At 40.1% G+C, this 21,769-nt stretch overlaps 1 protein-coding gene across 8 annotated transcripts in view; it reads right to left on the bottom strand.

Annotated features, from left to right (window-relative positions):
- USP9X (ubiquitin specific peptidase 9 X-linked) overlaps positions 1-21,245 on the bottom strand; it is a 139,378-nt gene extending 118,133 nt beyond the window's left edge. For 4 of the 8 annotated variants that reach the window (XM_020285131.2, XM_020285134.2, XM_020285133.2 and 1 more), the window contains exon 1: positions 20,507-21,245. The gene's annotated coding sequence lies outside the window, so the exon portion shown is untranslated. The remainder of the gene's footprint in view (positions 1-20,506) is intronic. The other 4 variants (XM_012781829.3, XM_012781830.3, XM_012781831.3 and 1 more) reach the window with 1 other exon arrangement.
- Between the last annotated feature and the right edge of the window lie 524 nt (positions 21,246-21,769).

Raw genomic sequence — 21,769 nt, 5'->3', positions numbered from 1 at the left:
TGGGGCAATTTATGTCCCAAGGCACCATCTAAAACAATAGAGCAATCAGCCACCAATTAGTAGAGACTAACATATGCATGTGATACCAACTGAGAGAGCATACTTAACAGGGAGATCATAAAAACTCACAAGGCCTAGCTAAAACCACTGTTATCCCAGGGTGACTGTGTGCATTACTAAGGCTATGCCTTCTGAAGAGCAACACTGGGGGCCGCCGGGAAGGCAAGCAGACTTCACTGAAATAGTTCAGCCAGTTAGATAAATAAGCAAACAACAATAAAGGAGTGTGGGGTGGGTGAGGACTCAGTATCCAAAGTTGCTACATTATATAAAAGGTCCAGTTTTAACCAAAACATTACCAAAATGTGTAAAGATACAGGAATATGTAACCCATATACAAGAAAAAAGTAGACAAAAAAAACTGGCTTTAATAGGGTCCAGATATCAGACACAGAAAAGACCTCAAAACAGCTATGTTCAAAAAACTAAAGGAAATGATGTTTAAAAAGGCGGTGAGCATCATGGCTCATGCTTGTAATCCCAGCACTTTGGGATGCTGAGGCTGGAGGATCAAGGCAAGAGAATGGCTCCAGCCCAGGAATTTAAGGTTTCAGTGAGCTATGATCACACCACTGCACTCCATCCCGGGCAACAGAATGAGACCCTGTCTCAAAACAAAAACAAAAACAAAAAACCCATCAATAAAGAGATAAAAATTAACAAAAAAGAACCAAATAGAAATTCTGGAGTTGAAAAGTACAACAACAAAAGAAAAACTCACTAAAGTGATTCAACAGCAGATTAGCTGTCAAAACAAAGAATCAGCAAAACTGAGGATAGATTGTTAAACAATCTGAAGAAACAGAGAAAAAATGAGCAAAGCTGCTGAGAAATATGTGACACAAACAAGCATACCAACATATATGTAATGAGAGTCCCAGGAGAGAAAAAGGAAAAGATATTTGAAGAAATTACAGTCTAAAAACTGCCCCCGAATTCAATGAAAAACATTATTCCACACAGCCAAGAAACTCAACAAACTCCAAGTAGAGATCTAGACTGAGAAACATCATAATCAAACTGTTAAAAGCCAAATATAAAGAAAATTTTGAAAGCAGCAAGAAGCAAACCACATACAAAGGATCTTCAATAAGACTAACAGCTGACTTCTCATCAGAAAACATGGGAGGCCAGAAGTGGGATAGCAAACGCAAAGTGCTAAAGGGGGGGGGGTCAACCAAACTCTTTCTGAAATGAAGTCAGAAATCAACTTCTGGCAAGACAGCATGAGAAGTTTGGCAGAAATGATCCCCAGTGAAAGAGCACTGGTAAATGCAAATATGTAACTATAAAAAAGTATGAATGCATATTTCTTCTCCGTTCTTAACTGATTTAAAATGCACTCTATAAAACAATATGTATATAACGCATTGTCAGGCCTATTATATACAGAAATAGGCTTCCAAGTTAATAGCATGAATTAACTCAAAATGGATCAAAGATAAGATCAAAAGCTACAGAATTCACACAAGAAAATGGGCAAATCTTTTTTTTTTTTTACACTTCGGCATATTATGGGGGTACAGATTTTAAGGTTTCAATAAATGCCCTTCCCCGAAAATGGGCAAATCTTAATGACCTATGACTTGGCAGTGGATTCTTATAACACCAAAAGCAGGAGCAACGAAATAGGACTTTAAAAATTGTACTTTACCAAAACGAACAACTTTTGTGCTTCAAAGAGTACTGTGAACACAATGAAAAGACAACTCACAAAACAGAAGAAAAAATTTACAAATTATGTTATCTAATAAGGGACTTGAATATAGAATATACAAAGAATTCATTCAATCCAATAATACAAAGATAAACTAAAAAAGTAGCAAAGGATATGAATAAGCCTTTCTCCAAAGACACACAAACGGCCAATAATCAATATCACTAACTGAGAGAAATGCAAATAAAAACCATAATGAATTACCACTTCACACCTATTATGAGGGATATAATCAAAAAGGCAGAAAATACCAAGTGCTACTGGACATGGTGGCGTGCACCTCTAGTTCCAGCTACTCTGGAGGCTGAGGCAGGAGGATCACTTGGGTCTCCAAGGGGTTCTGGGCAGTAGTGCACTATGCTCATCAGGTACAAACTAACTTGGGCATTCAGCCGCCTCAGCATTCCAAAGTGCTAGAATTACAGGTGTGAGCATGGTACCCAGCCCTTTTCCTTTTTTAAACGTTTCCTTTAATTTTTTTTTAATAATTTAAAATAAAATGTAATACTAACGCTTTCATCTTATTTTTTTTTTCTATGATTTAGGAGTGAATCCCTTAGTTTTTTGAACACAGCTATTTTGAGGTCTTTGCTACGTCTGATATCTGGTCCACAACTTAAGGACCACCAGGTTGCTTAAGGAGGGGAGAACTGGCCCAAGTTGGAAATGAAGCAGGTTGAAACAACTGTGCTGATCAGCAGTGGGACTGTACCTGGGAATAGCCACTGCACTCCAGCCTGGGCAACATAGCAAGATCCCGTGAAGAAAGAAAGAAAAAAGAAAGAAAATAACAAGTGTCCACAAGGGTGGGGAGAAATTGGGATCCTTGTGCATTGCTGGTGGGAATGTAAAATGGTGCAGCTGTTGTGGAAAATGGTATGGAGATTTCCTCAAAATTTAAACATAGAATTTATCAAATGATACAACAATTCTGTTTCTGGGCATACACCCAAAAGAACTGAAAAAAGATACTTGAACAAATATTTGTACACACATGTTCATAAGCAGCATTATTCACAATAGCCAAAAGCAACTCAAGTTTCCACCAACAAATGAATGGGTAAATAAAATGTGGTATACACAAACAACAGAATATTATTCAGGGCCGGGCGCGGTGGCTCACGCCTGTAATCCTAGCACTCTGGGAGGCAGAGGCGGGCGGATTGCTCAAGGTCAGGAGTTCAAAACCAGCCTGAGCGAGACCCCGTCTCTACCATAAAAATAGAAAGAAATTAATTGGCCAACTAATACATATAATATAAAAATCAGCCGGGCATGGTGGCTTGTGCCTGTAGTCCCAGCTACTCGGGAGGCTGAGGCAGGAGGATTGCTTGAGCCCAGGAGTTTGAGGTTGCTGTGAGCTAGGCTGACGCCATGGCACTCACTCTGGCCTAGGCAAGAAAGCGAGACTCTGTCTCAAAAAAAAAAAAAAAAAAAAAGAATATTATTCAGGTTTAAAAAGAAATTTTGACATGCTACAACATGGATGAACCTTGAGGGCACGATGTTAACTGAAATAAGCCAGGAACAAAAAGACAAACACTGTATGATTCTACATATGAGGTACCTAGAGTCTTCAAACTCACAGAAAATATAACTGTGATTGGTAGTTTTCCTCCAACACATTAAAGTTTTGCACCCACAAGTAACAAGTTTAATGCAGCATGGGGGTCGGGAGGGTTACAGATCTGGACCAGATGCCCATCACCCCCACATTATTCTTCTTGGCTTAGTCTGGCCCAAATGCTCTATCTCAGAAGTATTTATGAAGTTTCACCTGATCTTTATGTATTGAAGCCTTGTCTGCTTAACTCAGTAACCTCAACCCTTCCTAATATCTTCCCCATTCTATCAGGTTACCTTTTTTCAAGTCCTATATTTACTACAATTTGTCAAGAATTTAGGGTCTTTTTAACATGCTGTTTATTTTACTAGAATTTTTATTGTTTTGTTAATGCTCTAATTACAAAGTAGCATAGCTTTTGAGTGGTAAATGTGCTCTTAATCCCATTTTTCCCATATAAATTGTTATTTTTTTGGTACATGATGTTGTAGAACATGAGGTTTTTCAACAACACATATACCACAATATAACAGGCTGACAACAGATTATGTCCAATTTCTTAAGTATCATTTTTTCCCTCTCAAAACAGCTAATATCTCCAGAGATTGTTGGAAAGCTTTAATGGGAGAATGTATGTGAAGTGTCAGGCACACAGAAAGGACCCAGTAAATAGTAGGTGTTTTAACAAGTGCCTGCCATTTCTCTTCTGAAATTCTGATTAGATTACTATCCACTCTTAACAATTCTTATTTTGAACCTTCAGGGGCTTCCTATGAATATAATCTCCCAACTAAGCTAGAAGAAAATTATTCTCCCAACTACAAATTACCAGAATTTTCTGCTCCTGATATACACATCATATTGGCTCAGATTGATTTTTAAAATAAACGAACAGCCTCAGTTATGCTGATTTAGCTGTTTTTATTATTCTATTGCATTAACACAGAATCCTATCATATTTCAAAATTATTTTGTCCTTTTTAAAAAGTATGTTTCAAGTCAAAGATATTTTACCCTCTGTAAGACAATTCATAGCACAGTATTCTTATCAGAATTTGTGCTGCTCTAAAGAAAATGTGACAGATGAAATTAGTAACAAGATGACGAAATTATGTGGTGTTCTCACAACTTACTGAGTGAAAGAATGAACAAACGAGATACCCTTTTATGCAGAAATTGTATCTCTCCTGTTTAATAGATAGAAAAATAACCTAGTAAAATAAATGTGGAACTACAATCCCAGTTCCAGTCATCCAACTCCAAGTGCCAGGTTTCTATCAACAATACTAATCTAGCTCAAGTTTGATAATTCTGGTTCTACCTTAATAGAATTTTTAAAAAACTAAGTACTTTCTATTTTAATGTTGCTTAAATATACGCAGAAATAAAAGTAGGATTAAACTCCTTATGCTTATTGCTCTTATATAACTATAAAACCAAAATAAGTTTATAAACTAAATACAAATAAAACTACTACTGTTAGTGTGTGACAGATGGCAGGGTATTACTAAATGTTGAGGTATGGGTTCCTTTGAGTTTTGCATGGCTATACCACTACCATTACATGCCATGTGAGGAGGCTTTGCTCTCCTACTTCTACTCAAATTTTTACACCACTCTGTGCACATAGCTGTGACATCATTTGCCCTTGGCACCAATAGATCATTCATGTGTTAAGTCTGCATCTGTTGTTCTCATTATCTCACAAATCAAATCGTACAACTGAGCACCAAGACTAGAACCTCGAAGGGAAAGGGGAAGGGTACTCCAAGAATATTAATAATTGGAAATCAACTGCTCCAAATGTAGAAAATTCAACATCTTATCTCCTCTTGGATATTTTCTATTACAACCTTGGGAAGCCCACTGCTGCCAGCAGAAAGGTCTGTCTTTCTTCTTTCTACTGAATCAAAAATCTATTTCCCTTGTCATTGATATATCTACTGGTTATAGTTCTGTCCCTTGGAACAAAAACTTAGTACTCACTATCCACTGTAGTTTAAGCCTTCAAATATGGAAATTTATGGTGTTCATAACCCCCAGGTTTCTTTTCAAGAGAAAAATATACTTGTGCTTAAGTATCTATTTATTAAGTCCTTACAAAAGGTGCGAAATCCCAATAAATTCTAGTCCCCAAACAAATCAGCCAGTAAATGAACAAGTAAATGAACTCAAGTCACACATCAAATATCACAGAAGGTATGTATGCCTACTTATCAGTCTATTCTTTGTTGAAATGACAGGTTAAGATAAACAACTCAAAGTTATCTGTTAGTAGCTTTTACCAATCTTTGTCAAAATTATTTAGAAGTTACTAATCCCATCATGAAATGCTGACCCAACAATAAAAACAAAGACCTCATTTCATTTAGTCAACATTTTAGGCAAGTAAATTATTAATAATCAATTTTTTTATTTTTTAAAGAGACAGGGTCTCACTCTGTCTCCCAGGCTAGAGTGCAGTGGCATCATAGGTCAAGCTCCCTGCAACCTCAAACTCCTGGGCTTAAGTGACCCTCCCCCACCTCAGCCTCCAAAAGTGCTAGGATTATAGGATTGGGCCTAATTAACATTTTTTATGTGCCTCTAGTGGGTGCTCTTTTGGCCTGGATCTTCCACAACTAGATTGGTTAAATCACAACTGCAGAGCAAAGAATCTGAAAAAAGCAGCCAAGAATTTCAAATTCCTTTTAGTCAATGAGATTACCTAAACTATATTTTAAATTATATGTAATGGTTTTTTAAATAATAGCCTTGAGATCTAATTCACATTACATACAAATCGTCCATTTAAAGTGTACAATTCAATGGTTTTTAGTACATTCACGGTTGTACAATTATCACAATTTCATATTTTCCTCACCCCCAAAAGATACCCCATACCCATTAATAGCAGTCACTCCCCAACCCCTCCAACCTCCCCTCAGCCCCAAGCTAATCTATTTTCAATCTCTATAGATTTGCCTATTTGGAACATTGCATATAAATGGTATCACAGAGCATGAAGTCTTTGGTGACTGGTTTCTTCCACTAAATCATGTTTTCAAAGTCCATCCAAGTTGTAGCACATATCAGTACTTCATTTCTTTTTATTGCCAAATTATTTTCCATCGTATGGTCTACATCTTATGTAGATGTAGGCATTTACTTGATGGGCATCACTTGATGGGCATTTGGGTTGTTTCTATAATGGAATTTTATACACATAAATTTCATTAAGAGAGATCTAAGAGAAAAAGGATCCTCTAAAGTCTTTGTACAATTAATCCTAAAGGCTCAAACACTCAACACCATGAAGGCTAATACTCAAATCAGAAAAGAAAAATCAAAAGTGGAAGCTATACCATGTCTCTAAAATTTTTTTTAAAGAATGCAAAGTTGAAGCAAAAATGAAAACTGAACATTAAAATTTTTAAATGTACTGTACAAAATAAAAAAAATTTAAATTCAATTGTGGTACTTTCTCCCCCAATTATATTACAGACAGACAATTGTTAAAGAGACCAGAAGTCAGCAATTTTTTTGAAAGACTATCACACATGAAATTAGAAGCACAAAAGCTAAAGGCAAGGGATCCTCATCTTTTAAATGGGAGACTTGCATGCCAACGGCCTTTCTAGCCATGTTTTATGAAAGAGCAAATAATGCCTGTGTCACTGGCAAATGCAAGGCAAAAGGAGGAAAAATTAATAAGGAAGAAAATGCAAACTAAGACACAAAGAAAAGACTGAAAGAATTTTTATGCAGTACAGAACTTATACACTCAGATATTATATAGTGTAGTGGTTAAGAGTAAAGATAGAAGATAAACTGCCTTTGTTCAATTCTTGCTCTGTCACTTAACTAGGTATAAAATCTGCACAAGTTTCTCATCATCTGTGCGCTGGTTTCCTTATACATAAAACGGAGGTAGTAATATCTATCTTTTAGAATTGTTGTGAGAATATAAAGAATGTATGTATGTGAAGCAATTTAATAGCTCCTCACACATAGGTGCTAAATATTAGCTATTGTTATCTGTGAGAAGTTTAAAAAGTAGAATAAGAAAATTATCCAAGAAGTAAATTACTAATAAAAACCTATAATTTACAATACAGGAGCACAATGTGAACACCAAGGAAAAAACATCTAAATTAGATTGGGATCTACTGGAATATTTAAGATGAAATACTGTCTGAGATTTGCTTCAAAATGAAAGGGGTAGGTAAAAACAATTAGCCATGAGTTGAAGCTCGTTGATGGGCACATGAAGTTTACCTACATCAATGTATGTTTGATTTTTCCCTAATGAAAAGCTTGACAGGCTGGGCACAGCGGCTCACACCTGTAATCCTAGCACTCTGGGAGGCCGAGGTGGGGGGAATCACTTGAACTCAGGAGTTTGAGACCAGTCTGAGCAAGAGTGAGACCTCGTCTCTACTAAACACAGAAAAATTAGCCAGGCATAGTGGTGTGCACCTGTACTCACTGCTATTTGGGAGGCTGAGGCAGGAGGATGGCTTTGAGCTCAGGAGTTTGAGGTTGCAGTGAGCTATGATGACACCACTGCACTCTACCCAGGGCAACAGAGAGACTTGGTCTTTAAAAAAAAAAAAAAAAAGGCTTGGAAAAGGGGTAAAATAATTAGATGAGGGTGTACAGAGTATCTATTAAAGGCTTTTCAGAAAAGGTAACATTTGAGCTGTATCTTGAAAAACAAGTAGTAGGCCAAGTAAATGTGTATAAAAATGGGGGAGAGAAAAGATGCAAGAAACAGTATGGTAATGCAATCAATGGAACACTAGTTCCAAACAGCTGTATCAAAAGACCAGCACCAATTACCTCAAGTACCACTGACTGGCATATATAACCTGGTTTCTCCTATCTCTGCCCTTACATGTTAAATTTAAACAAAGAAAATTTGGCTTATACAAAAAGTTCACTCATAACTAAAACATGCAATCATTTTAAAACAAATCAAATATTCTTAAGGGTATTCAAGGGTATCTCTCTTCTTACCCATTCCTTAAAACATTTAAGGAACATTTAAACAGGTAAAATCTGACTAAATAGAGATTGTGGTGAGGGGAAAAAAAAGTCTATGAAAGAGATAATTTGTCTTGGTGACATTATTTAATACCCACTCTGTGCCAAGCTCTGAAAAGATAAAACAATAAACAAGACTCAGTTTCTGCCCTTAAGGAATTTACAAACCTAGGGTGTTCCCCAAAAGAGCAGTATAGCTAGTAAATTCTTTAAGATGTATTTCACAAGTATGAATTGTACACAAAAAAGAATAATAGTTTAGACATTTACTCGGATGCAGAAAAAAGTTCTAACAGTGGAACAGATGCAGAATTAAATAATTTCTACAAGGCCTTATTTTAGTTTGAAGTATTGAATCTCTCAATAACAAAGATCTTCTCAAACATATCCTAAAGCTAAACATGCATAATTTTTTTTAATTATCCTGAATTTTAAAACCCCTTGTCATTAATAAATCAATTAAGTTCATTTTTAAAAGTCTCTTATTTCAGAGTATTCCCTCAACTAGTGATGCTGAGCTACAAGGGACTTTAAGCTGACTACTGGCCAAGCTTCAAATTGTGTAGGTAAGCAAGGGTTATTAAACAGCCAAATGACCAATAGAGGCATATGAAAATATTCTGAACATCTTAAGATACAGGTAAATACAAATTTAAGCCATCATTAGACATCCCTAATCCACCACCCAAATGGCTAAAATTAAAAGGACTGACAATACTTAGTGTCAATAAAGAGCGACACAACCTACATCGCCAGTGGGAATTTAAACTAGTACAACTGATTACTTGGGAAATCTGGCATTATCTACTAAAGCTAAACACACACATACACTACAAACCAGCAATTCCACCCCTGGGTATGTACCAAGAGACCACAAAAATACATGTGCAAAAATATTCATGGTAGGCCTGGCGCGGTGGCTCACACCTATAATCCTAGCACCCTGGGAGGCCGAGGCGGGCGGATTGGATTGCTTGAGGTCGGGAGTTGGAAACCAGCCTGAGCAAGAGCGAGACCCCTGTCTCTACTATAAATAGAAAGAAATTAATTGGCCAACTAATATATGTAGAAAGAATTAGCCGGGCATGGTGGTGCATGCCTGTAGTCCCAGCTACTTGGGAGGCTGAGGCAGGAGGATCGCTTGAGCCCAGGAGTTTGAGGTTGCTGTGAGCTAGGCTCACGCCATGGAACTCACTCTAGCCTGGGCAACAAAAGTGAGACTGTCTCAAAAAAAAAAAAAAAAATTCATGGCAATACTCTATATTGTTGAAAACACTTGTGAACAATCTGAATGTCTACCAATAGTAGAATGGATAAATAAATCATGGTAAATTTCACATAATGTAATACTACACAGTAATAAAGAAATTAGTGAAATCATGTAGTGAGCAAAAGCAGTCAAACACAAGAGTACATAGTATACTCCATTTATATGAAGTTCAAAATCGGGCATAACTAATTCATTGAAAGACAGTGGACAGAATATTTGTGTGGGGCAGGGAATGTTCCAGGTGCTGGAAATGTTCTACATCCTGACCTGAGTGGTGATGTATACATTTGCAAAAATTTATTGAGCTATACACCTAAGATTTGTGTATTTTACGTATGCAGGTTATACATCTCCAAGTAAAATATACAGCAGATAAGCCACTCAAAAGATGTCAAACTTGTCTTAGTAGTCTAAAACACTGGTTCTCAAAGTGTGGTTCAAAGACTCCTGGAGTCTCTGAGATCCTTTCAAGAAGTCAAAGATGTCAAAAGCTGGGTGCAGTGGCTAACACCTGTAATCCCAGCTACTCTGGAGGATGAGGTGAGAGGATGGCTTGAAGCCAGGAGTTTGAGACTGGCCTGGCAACAACATGAAACTCTCTCTAAAAAACATAAATGAATAAAATAATTAGCCAGCCATGGTGGCGCATGCCTCTACTCTCAGCTACTTGGAAGGATGGCTTGAGGCCAGGAGTCCTAGATCAGCTTGGACAATAAAGCGAGACATCTCAAAAAAAATAAAGAAAAAAAAATAAAGAAAAAAACATCAAAGAAGTCAAAATTATTTTCATAACAGTGAGATGTTATTTGCCACTTTCACTACCATTCTCTCAGGTGTATGGTGCTCTTCCAGAGGCTACATCATCATATATTGTATCACAAGAGATTGAAGCCAGAAGCAGATAGAGAATCGGACTGCCTTATAAAATTATTATTTACACTGACATGCAACAGGTTACTTTTAAATTCATATTCTTAAAATGTCTGTTTTAATTTCTAATACAGTAAATATCAATGTAACCCTACATAAACAAAAGCTCTCTGGTGTCTTCAATAATTTAGAATATAGAAGGGTCCCAAAACCAAGAAGTTGGAGAATGACTGGCTTAAGAAATACAACAAAAATAAGCTTCTTTTGCTAGTTCTCTTACAGTAATGAGAAACAAGGTATCAACATTTTCTCTGAAACCATCTGTGCCAGACAAAAATCACTGCTACTATATTTATCTTTGTACTTTCATCTTCAATTCAGAAAAAATAATTTCTCCCTAAATATTATTTTCCCAAGCAGACTACATCACTTCTTAGCAGCAATGTTCTTAGAGCTTAAAGTAGACTTCAGATGAAAACTTAACCAAACTTTTAAGCTGTTCTGCCAACAAAGAAATTATACCCTTGGCTACCAAGTCTACAGTCCCTAAATTCACACTACAAGCTGTTGACCAAGCACAATTAACCCAAAGGATTCTAAATAAAATAAGGTCCTCCAGACACCCCCCCCCACACACACAGAGAAACAAGGATGTTCAAGTTATTACATTATTCCTCCATTTACTTGTCAATCCAACAACTCCTAAACCATTAACTCCTTTTACCTTTCCTATTTTCCTTTACTTGAAAATTTGTTTCTAGACTCCAGTTTTTTCCCTATCTCAACAGATGAAGATAAAATTTAAAAACTTAAAAAAAGATAGCTTAAGTCATCTCTTGTCCAACACCTTGGTTGTAAAGGTAAAAATCATGAGGTAGGCCGGCAGGTGGCTCACGCCTGTAATACTAGCACTCTGGGAGGCCAAGGCGGCGGATTGCTCCAGGTCAGGAGTTCAAAATCAGCCTGAGCCCGTCTCTACTATAAATAGAAAAAAATTGGCCAACTAATGTATATAGAAAAAAAAAATTAGCTGGGCATGGTGGTGCATGCCTGTAGTCCCAGCTACTTGAGAGGCTGAGGCAGAAGGATTGCTTGAGCCCAGGAGTTTGAGGTTGCTGTGAGCTAGCATGCCAAGGCACTCACTCTAGCCTGGACAACAAAGAGAGACTGTCTCAAAAAAAAAAATCATGAAGTCACGAGAGATTAGCTAAGTGATTTAACAGAGTGGAATAACTGAAACTAAAACGCAGCCCTTCCGACTCCAGATCTAGTACCCTTCCACTGACTAAGCCCATTCTCACTTAAAATATGAACACTGCTTTAAAACAAACCAAACCACCTCCAAAATATTAATAGGAAGCAATGAAATTACTGCAACTATTCAAACAGTAAGAATATTCACCTATTTTGTGTATCAAATGATTTTAAAAGTTGCAAAATAACATCTACACAAACCAAAGAGAGCCTACAGTTATCCCTCTTTGGATGCCAGATTCTAGCCCCTGGGGGGGGGGGGACATATGCTTTGATAATCCACTGTTTAAGTAGAGTACAGTCATTCTATAACCCAGATTCCTTTCTCTGACCTTTCAACAGATCTCAACAGGCTGCAGCTCTCAGTAAGGAGAGGAATTGGGGGTGGAAGAAAGATGAAAAACAGAGGTGTTTTGCTTTTTTTTTTAGCTCAGTACTCCACTCTGTGACAGTCAAATTAGCAGCACTTCCTTCATACAAGGGGAGCCCCACGAACCTCATTCCTTTATTCCATTCCCTAAATCATTATTTATCATCTCTCAGCACAACTGTTAAAATACTGTCTCAAAACCCCTAATTACCCAACTCTCCTCCAACAGATCCACCAAGATGCCATCAGAATTATCTTTCAAAAACAAATCTAATGATTCACTTAAACTTGAAGGCCCATCTCATTATCCTAAAAAGTGCCCTAACATGGCACCAAGGTCCCTCCTAGTGATCTCAAACTATTTTTTTTTTTTTTGAGACAGAGTCTCACTTTGTTGCCCACTAGAGTGAGTGCCGTGGTGTCACCCTAGCTCACAGCAACCTAAAACTCCTGGGCTCAAGCAATCCTGCCTCAGCCTCCCCAGTGGCTGGGACTGCAGGCATGCGCCACCATGGCCAGCTAATTTTTTCTATATATATTAGTTGGCCAATTAATTTCTTTCTATTTATAGTAGAGACGGGGCTCAGGCTGGTTTTGAACTCCTGACCTTGAGCAATCCGCCAGCCTTGGCCTCCCAGAGTGCTAGGATTACAGGCGTGAGCCACTGTGCCCAGCCTCAAACTACCTTTTTAGTTTCATCTCCCAGAAGTCTCCCCACCAAATCTCCAGTGTTTCTTCCATTTTACTACTAGTTTTTCCTCTAAAAACACTGTACTTTCACACTTCGATTGCCCCATTTCAAGTTAATGATTCTCAGTTTTTCCCCCAGGGCACATTTGGCACTGTCTGAAGACAATTTTACTTGTCACATAGAGAGGTGTATTACTAGCATCTTGTGGGTAGAGGCCAGGGATAACTAGGATAGCACTCTACAACAAAGAATTACCTGGCCAGTAGCTTGTGCAGTGGCAGGCACCTATAATTCCAGCTACTTGGGAGACTGAAGTGGGGAGGACTGCTTGAGCCCAGGAGTTCAAGACCAGCCTAGACAATATAGCTAGATCCCCATCATATCTCAATTACTTTAAAAAAAGGAGGAAGAAAAAGAAGAAAGAATTATCTGGCTAAAACTATCAGTAGTGTTTAGGTTAAGAAACCCAGAAGTCCCTGCTCTAATTAATAGTGCCATCATGGCCGGGCGCTGTGGCTCACGCCTGTAATCCTAGCTCTTGGGAGGCCGAGGCGGGCGGATTGCTCAAGGTCAGGAGTTCAAAACCAGCCTGAGCAAGAGCGAGACCCCGTCTCTACTATAAATAGAAATAAATTAATTGGCCAACTGATATATATATAAAAAATTAGCCGGGCATGGTGGCGCATGCCTGTAGTCCCAGCTACTCGGGAGGCTGAGGCAGGAGGATCGCTTGAGCCCAGGAGTCTGAGGTTGCTGTGAGCTAGGCTGACGCCACGGCACTCACTCTAGCCTGGACAACAAAGTGAGACTCTGTCTCAAAAAAAAAAAAAAAAAAAAATAGTGCCATCAAAATAGTACAATTTTGAACACCAGTAAACCTCAACCAATCCCCAAATGAATGATTTCTTCATCTCTTCTACTACATTTTTCACACCTCTATTTAATACTGCTCTTATTGCACTGTACAACTATCTTGCCCACTAGACCTTAGAGCCTTGAAAGCAGAGATAAATCATCTTTATATTCCCCACCCCATGCCTAAAATGGTACGGGCTGAGCATCCCTAATCCAAAAATCTGGAATCCAAAACACTCCAGTATCTGAAAATTTTTAAGTGCCGACATGATGCTCCAAGAAATTGCTCACTGGAGCACTGTGGATTTCAGATTAGGGACACTTAACCAGTAAGTATTCCAAATATTTCAAAATTCAAAAAATATCCAAAATCTCAAATACTTCTGGTCCTGATCATTCTCGATAAGGGTTACTCAACCTGTATTAAATGAATGAATCCAATTCAATCATTATAGGATAGCAATCACCAAGTCCTTCATTTTATAACTTCATCAAGGTTAAAGCACTTGTTCCATAGTTGGTAGAGTAGCTGTAACTATAACCTTTTGGCTGAGATTACAGTTCTTTACTATCCAATACACTCTCTCAATCAGGCTGAGGGAAGTTCTGACCACCAACAAAGGACAGTTCAGATGTAGAAACCATCAATGGAGCCTCATGAAGCTTCCCAGAACCACCTTCCCAAGGGCTGTTTCTAAAGAAACAAAAAGTAGTAGAGAGTGTTAAGGCTGGCCAAAAGATAAGCACAGGAAAAATGCTACCCAAAGTTCAGAAAAAGTAAAGACCACTTCCAACTGAAGAGAATCAGAAAATAACTTCATTAAGATGACATGTAAGCTAGGCATTATAGGCTAGACAAAAGGGGAGATCCAAGAGTAAAGCCACCAAAACAGGAAAGGCTGAAACACCCATGTTGACTGGATAGTTTTATTAGGTGGGAGAGTAAGAAACAACCCTGCAAAAGTAGACTGGACTATGTCAAAATGACCTCATTCTGGCAGAACTGGCATGGTCAAGAGTTTTGAACAGTATTTGGGGAAAGCAGGAAGAGACAGGGATATACACTTGAGGAAAGTGATTCTTGTGGCTCTGTAGCTAAATGGAAGCCAAGGAATCTTACCATGATTCCCCTTCCCATGATGCACTGAGGGTAACTAAAGTAATCCTCAGCTGACATTTATATAGGTCAGATAAGGACATGCACTGACATCAGACAAGAACTACACCTGTAGGCATTACATTAAGTTCCTCCTCTTACCCTCAATTTGGCCCCACAATCCCTCTTGCCCCAGCTCAGCAAGCTGCAAGCCAGTAACTCTTAATTCTGGATAATTGATTAAAATACATCTACAAAGGACACGATAGAGAGGTAGACATACACACACACACACACAGATAAGATTTTTTCTATAGTCATTTTCATGTGTCCAGACAAATGCTATATATAGCCAGTATCATTTCATACATAAGGTATTCCTGAAAATATGACCGAAGTAAAACATTTCACATGAAATACTTCAAAGTCAAATAGAGTCACATGTTTTTAGGAGTCTTTTCCCCACTCTGAGTGCAGGCAAATATTCTAAAAAACCCTAATTACCCTCACCTTTCAAATATGAGCTTTATTACACATTTGCCATACTTAATTTCCTATTTCATTTACCATCGAACAAAGTCAACAGACATAACCAATAAGCACAATTTAACTCAAGTTAAGTTTAAGATCCACAGCCCTAATCAGTTCCTTCTGTCAAGGATATTAAGATCTCCAAGTGATGCACATTTACTTTTTTGTTTTCAACTCATTTTTATAAAAGGGCAAAATACATCTGAACCTGCACATAAACACATAGGATACTGTTGTGCAAATAAGCAAAGCTGTTCTCATACTAGCAAGACCACCTTGCAATTAAAAAAACAATTTCCATCAGCTAATGCTACAGAAATCTGAACTTGACTTAAGGAAGGTATAGGGTCAGAATTGTTAACATAGTTTATAAAGTGTGGCTGGAGCAGTGGCTCAGCAATCCCAGCACTTTGGGAGGCCAAAGAGGGAGGATCATTTGAAGCCACGAATTTGAGACCAACCCGAGCAACATAACAAGACCCCATCTCCACAAAAAATTAGCCAGGCATAGTGACACACACCTGTAGTCCCATCTACTCTGGAGGCTGAGGCAGGAAGATCACTTAAGCCCTGGAGTTTGAGGCTGCAGTGAGCTATGACAACATCTCTGCACTCTAGCCCTGACAACAAAGAGAGATCTTGTCTCCAAAAAAAGAAAAAAAAAAAAAAAGAAACCACTGCCTATTTGGACTGGAATCCTAACTCTGAGAAGGTACTCGGTGACAGTGAATATGACATATATGTAACTGCATGTACACATACATATATAATATATAACATGGGGGGATCCCAGGCTCTTTTACCTATTAATCTAGTGTTTGAACTTTTCACAACATGTTTGTTTGACTTTACACGTTTTGGCACTGTAACTGACAAAACTAAACTCAAGCAAGAATACTGCTTCCTAATAGGACACAAAATACGATAAGAGTCTCAGATCTCCCCTTTCCCTAAAATGAACTAAAAAATTCCCTAGTTACACATCAGATTCACCTATTAAATTTTTTTTCCCTTTAATGGCCAGTTCCTGGACCAAACCTATTCAATTACAAGCTCCAGAGAATAAGATGTAGGCAAATATATTTTGAAAAAGCTCTACAGATGATTCTGATACACCAATGAGGTAGAAAAATCACTGTTAGGCAGTCACTGAGAATAAAATCGGAAACCCATCTACTGCCTAATATATGTATATGGTACACGTGTATACATGTTGAAGCCCAATGGACTTAGTAGCATACGTATGTCTGAAGAATAAATTTTAGGTAAAATGTCTCATCCTAACAATATGTTTCTTCACACCTTATTCCTTAAAAAGTATATTACCATCGTCACTAATTTTTTTATTTTATTTTTTAAAGAGTTGGGGTCTCACTATGTTGCCAAAGTAAGCTGATCTAGAACTCCTGGGCTCAAGCGATCCTCCCTCCTCAGCTTCCTACAAGTAGCTGGGATTTCAGACACGCCCCATTAATGGTCATCACTTTATAATCCACAGTAATAACTGAATGATAAATTCAAGCCCCAATATAGGTTAAGTGTCAGAAGTTTCATGAAGTTTTTCTTTATAATAATTACATAAACTTTAATGATCACTGAAGTCCCATTTTCCATGATATAATTTAACAAAAACTTCTTTTGAGGAATCTTGTGCCTCATTAAGAATGCTGATTGATCCTACTACACTGGTACAGGCTTCCCCCACCATCCCATACAAAAATTTAGCCCAATGAACCACGGGGATTAAGAAACAGAAACACCAAATGTCTGTTATTGCTGTTTCATTCATTCCATAAAACAATTCTCAAGCAATACCACAAAAATGCAAAATTCAAAACCCTTAGTGTTGAAAAGTTTTTGTGAAAATTAAACTGATTTTAACCTGAGTCAAATAAAACTGAATTCTCAAATTGAGATAGATCACGATACTAACTGTTCATTTATGGTATGACATATTACTGGGAGACAAATGCCTGGCTTTTACGTCTTTTAGGCAAGTTGCTTAACATTATTTTAGTCATAAACAAACCTATCACCCTTAACATGTTGGGAGACATACGGAAGGGGAGGAATCTACTTGCTACAAAGCTTCAATGTCTCCCTTGGCTAAACAAGGCAGCTCACAAATTGCAGACTACTTTGATAGCCTTAAAAACTAAATCAAATCTAAAGCTAATCTGGCACAAGAAACAAACCCAAAGTTCTAAATGCTTTTTAAAAAATAGTCTCATCAGTGTCATCTCATTAACGTGGCACAGTACTGAAGCAAGCACCACTGGTTGAGCCTGACAGACCTCAGTCTCTCATCTGTATAATGGAAGTAATACCATTTACATAAGGCAGTAAATGGAAAATGCTTAGCAGCACTGACATATAATTACGTTCAATAAATGATAACTATGCTGATAAGAAAAAATCCATTTTCTTATTTATCCACTTGAAAATTCTAGTAACATGCTAAAACAATAGCCCAATGGTTTTCAACTCAGCACGTGAGAATCATCCACAATGCTTTTAAAATATACTTTTGCCCAGGCCCCACACATCAGACCAATTAACCAGTCTCTCTCTAGGGGATGGAACCCAGAGATCAGTATTTTTTTTCCAAACTCCACCAAGTGATTCTAATGTGCAGTCAGGGTTGAGGTCCAATGCATTAACTCTTTCCCAAATACTGTTAGACTCTATGTTAAAATAATACAAGAACTTAGCAATAAATATGACAGCTTTCAAGATACGGCTTCTTACAAGAACCAAATAGAAACTGAAATCCTGTTTCTCAGTTTTTGGGGAAAAAAACTTCAAGATTCAGAAAACATACTAACAAGAGCGAAAATATAATGCAGGCTATCATAAAAGTATTACATTCTTTCAGAATAAAAAATCAATTCAATAACCACAAGATCCATCCTCCAGTTTATTGCCCAAAAGATTTTACAAGAGGATTAATCCTTTAACACACACACACTGATATATTTCAAATAACTTTCTTTAATCTGTCTTAAACAAGATTGGTTTCAATTTAAAATTCTGAAACTAAAAGTAAAAAGACATTGAAATTTAAAAATAAGCTGAAAGAACGCTTGTGTTGTGTCCAGCTAATAATCAAGAACTGAATGACTGGCAAATTCATGACAAACATCCACTTTCAAAACTATAAGCAGCATTACTAATACCATGTCAAAGAAAAATCATCTCTGAGATGTTCAAGAAATCTCTAATCTTAAGATATCAGAAAATGTATTTAGAGATTCTGAAAGAAAAGAGATCCAAAGTAAATCCTACTTGAGCATTCCATAGATAAAACAAGAACCATGGAACACCAACAACAGACCCAAATAATTTGGTGAAAGGTAAAATCTGCCCTTCAAAGCTACTTTCTGAGCTAAGATTCTCACATATACTGTTACTGCTGTTGTTATTCCCTCCAGAAATTTTCTCAGAAACTACCAAGGTCAGCAAACAAAAGAAACAGCATGAGAACGTTAAGAATTACAACAGTTAAACGTTCACGCAGAAAATATAAGAGGTAGAGAAAGAAAATTCATGTAGTCCAAAAGCCTTATTTTTAAATTAGAGAAAGCAAAACATACTAAAATGTCAAAAATATTTTGAGTTCACTCTTGGAACACCAATTCTAAATACTTCGGGTTTTCACTCTTCCCAAACACTGGAACAATAAAGTTTAAAGGGTTAAAGATACAAGTATGACAAAGCACGAGTTTAAAAATTGAGAAAAATGTTGACATCTTTGTACATTTAATAAACCTTTAAGAATTTGGAAGGTATTTGCTGAAACCAAAATGGCAGCCCAGTGAATCAGTAGAACAGTGAGATCTAAAGGAGAGTTTGCAGTCTCTATTTTAAGTTCAAGTGTACTAGTTTAGAAAGCCAAGCTAGTCATGATTAAGGAGTCCTTATCACAGAGGTAGACAATGAGCTCCGAGAGGGTTAAGTACCTGCTGGAAAGTTTCCTAACCAACGCACCCCAAATTAGTCTTCCTCAAAAGTGAAAGTACATAAAGGTTAGGTAGAGTTAAAGGACTTACGGGTTTTCCACGTAAAAGAACGCTACAAATATTTCTCTCTTCCCAAAATAAAGCAGGAATATTTAGCCCACACCTACAACTCACTCATTTAAATTCAAAGACAACCTGCAGCAATTGTACACACCTGTAAAGTGCACCGTGCAAAATTCAATTAACGTTATAACTACAGAACTTCCCAAAAAAATAACATGCTAAATTTCAGCAGATTCTACTGGAAATCTTAAAAATTCCCATGTAAGTTCCGGTCGCTACAGAAACCCTTAAATATAATAAAAACATATACACCTGCTCCATAACTCTTTAACTTAATATTTCACAATGAATGAAAAATTAGCCATTTACCAAATCTGAAGCCTCACATTACACGAATCTGAAGACTTTGTCACTAACAAACTCGCACATGCTAATATTTTTTGCAAAAACAGTTAAAAATAGAAAGGTGGTAGATCCAAGGTAGCTTGGAAGCGATTTCTGCATTCAAAACATCTTTCGCGGCTTTGGCCCTCAGCAAATTAAGGGGGGCGAAGGAGGTGTGGGAGGTCGATAACCGGGCTCAGACTCCCAGAGCACAGGGCTGAGGAGAAACTGCGGGTTATCGCGGGAGGGTGGGGGAAGGCGGACAAGTCGTCAGGCCTGATAGCCAGGCGTAGCCGAGGCCTAGCTCTACAGCTCCAAATCACTCCACCTCAGTAATGGCGTTTGGTGTCAAGTGGAACGAGACTGAAGAGGAGAGCGGCTGCGAGTCGGCGGAGTGTGGAGCTGCAAGGCCCGGGGCCGGGGGCGTTAGGCCCCCGCACTGACCCGGCCCCCGGGTGCGGAGGGGGGCTCCGCACGCCGCGCCCGGAGACTCCATCCTCCCACTCGGCCTCAGACAGGACGGGAAGGGGGAGGAGGGGGAGGGACGGAGCCGTCAGCCATTTTCCCTTACAGTCCAAAACACACAGACACGCTCTCGGGACGCCGGCTCCACACAGAACGAGCCTCGCGCGCCAGCCCAGCCCGCAGCAAAGGAGGGGGAGCAGGGAAGCCCCGGGCCCGACCGGCGGCCACCGAGGGAGGCACCTCATACACACCCCCCTCACCCTCCTCCCCTCACCCACATCCAGCTGTTGGCCCCGGAAAGGCGCGTCGCCCCGGCGCAGCCGGCTACTCACCGCACGACACAGGCGTCTTCTCAGAACCAGGGCACGCGGAGGCGGGAGGCAGCAGGCGACAACAAGGCTCCGTCCGGGGACAAGGCCTACCTTGGGTGCATCCCAGTCCCAGGAGTGACGGGCAACAAAGTATACCGAGAGGCTGCAGTGGCTGGGCTTGGGGCTGAGGGCGTGAAAACTAAAGGGCTACACACGGGCGACGGAATTCGCTCCTCGCCGCACCCGCCTCCTCCTCCTCCTCGGCCGGCGGCGGCCCTCTTCCCCCTTCTCCCCTCGGGCTGGGGCTCTTGCTAAGCTCAGACAGGCTCCGGGCGGTGCGTTTCTCCTGCGTCACCTCCTCCTGCTCCTCCTCCTGCAGCGGCGGCTTCACCTTCCCTTAGTCGCCGCCTCTGTCCCCGGTCCGGGCCTGGTCGCTCTGCAGCAACTCGCTCCTCGCTCCCGGCGCCGAACCGAGCACCGGGCGCTAAAGCGGCCGCCTCCCGGGAGAGAGGCGGCAGCAGCGGACTCACGCGAGGCCCGTGAGCTGTGCAAGGCGGGGAGGGGCTCAGAGCGGCAGAGGCCCGGACGGGCCGGGTGCGGAGAGGTTGCGGCTCCGGCGGCGGCGGAGACTAGCTTCCGCAGCCGCGGATGCCCGTCCTCGTCAATATGGCGGATCCGGCAAACGAAAAAAAAAAAAACCGCTCGGCCAGTGGCGGCGGCAGTAGCGGCGGCGGCAGCAGACTCCCACTAGCCCCTGTGCCGCCCGAGGCCCGAGGTTCTCCGCCCCCGCCAGGCCCCGCCCCTTACAGGCCCCTCCTCTCGGCCCTCCCCCGGCTCCTGCCCAGCCCCCTCTCGCTCAGCTGCCCCCTCTTCTCCCCCTCCACCTCGGGCCCAGGAGGGAGGAAGAGCGGCGTGAGCCGCCCGGGGGATCGGGCGCGAGACGCCTGGAACCCCAAGAGCAGGGGTGGGGGAGGGGCAGAGAATGCGGTAAAGATTGTTCACGCAGTACCGTTTCTTCCGGCCGGCCCCTTCAGGGTCATGCTACGGCCAGAAACTGTTCCCTGCCCCTCGGCTCGGCGCCAGGGCAAAAGTGGCACGAGAACGGACCAAAGTGGGGGAAGGGAGGCCCAAGAGCTGGCGTACCACGCCGGAGAAGGAGCTGGGCGGTGGGGACTGGCAGGGTGTGTGGCCAGGACAGGGTTAATCGCGTGAGCCGCAGCCGCGTCGCTCATAGAGTTTGACTTGAGCCGCTTGTTTTTGTTCCATTGTGAACCGTGGCCCCGC

Source organism: Microcebus murinus, chromosome X, assembly GCF_040939455.1.
Source record: "Microcebus murinus isolate Inina chromosome X, M.murinus_Inina_mat1.0, whole genome shotgun sequence".
Taxonomy (NCBI): domain Eukaryota; kingdom Metazoa; phylum Chordata; class Mammalia; order Primates; family Cheirogaleidae; genus Microcebus; species Microcebus murinus.
Note: the sequence above shows the minus strand (reverse complement) of the source record. Positions and strands in the feature narration are given on the sequence as shown.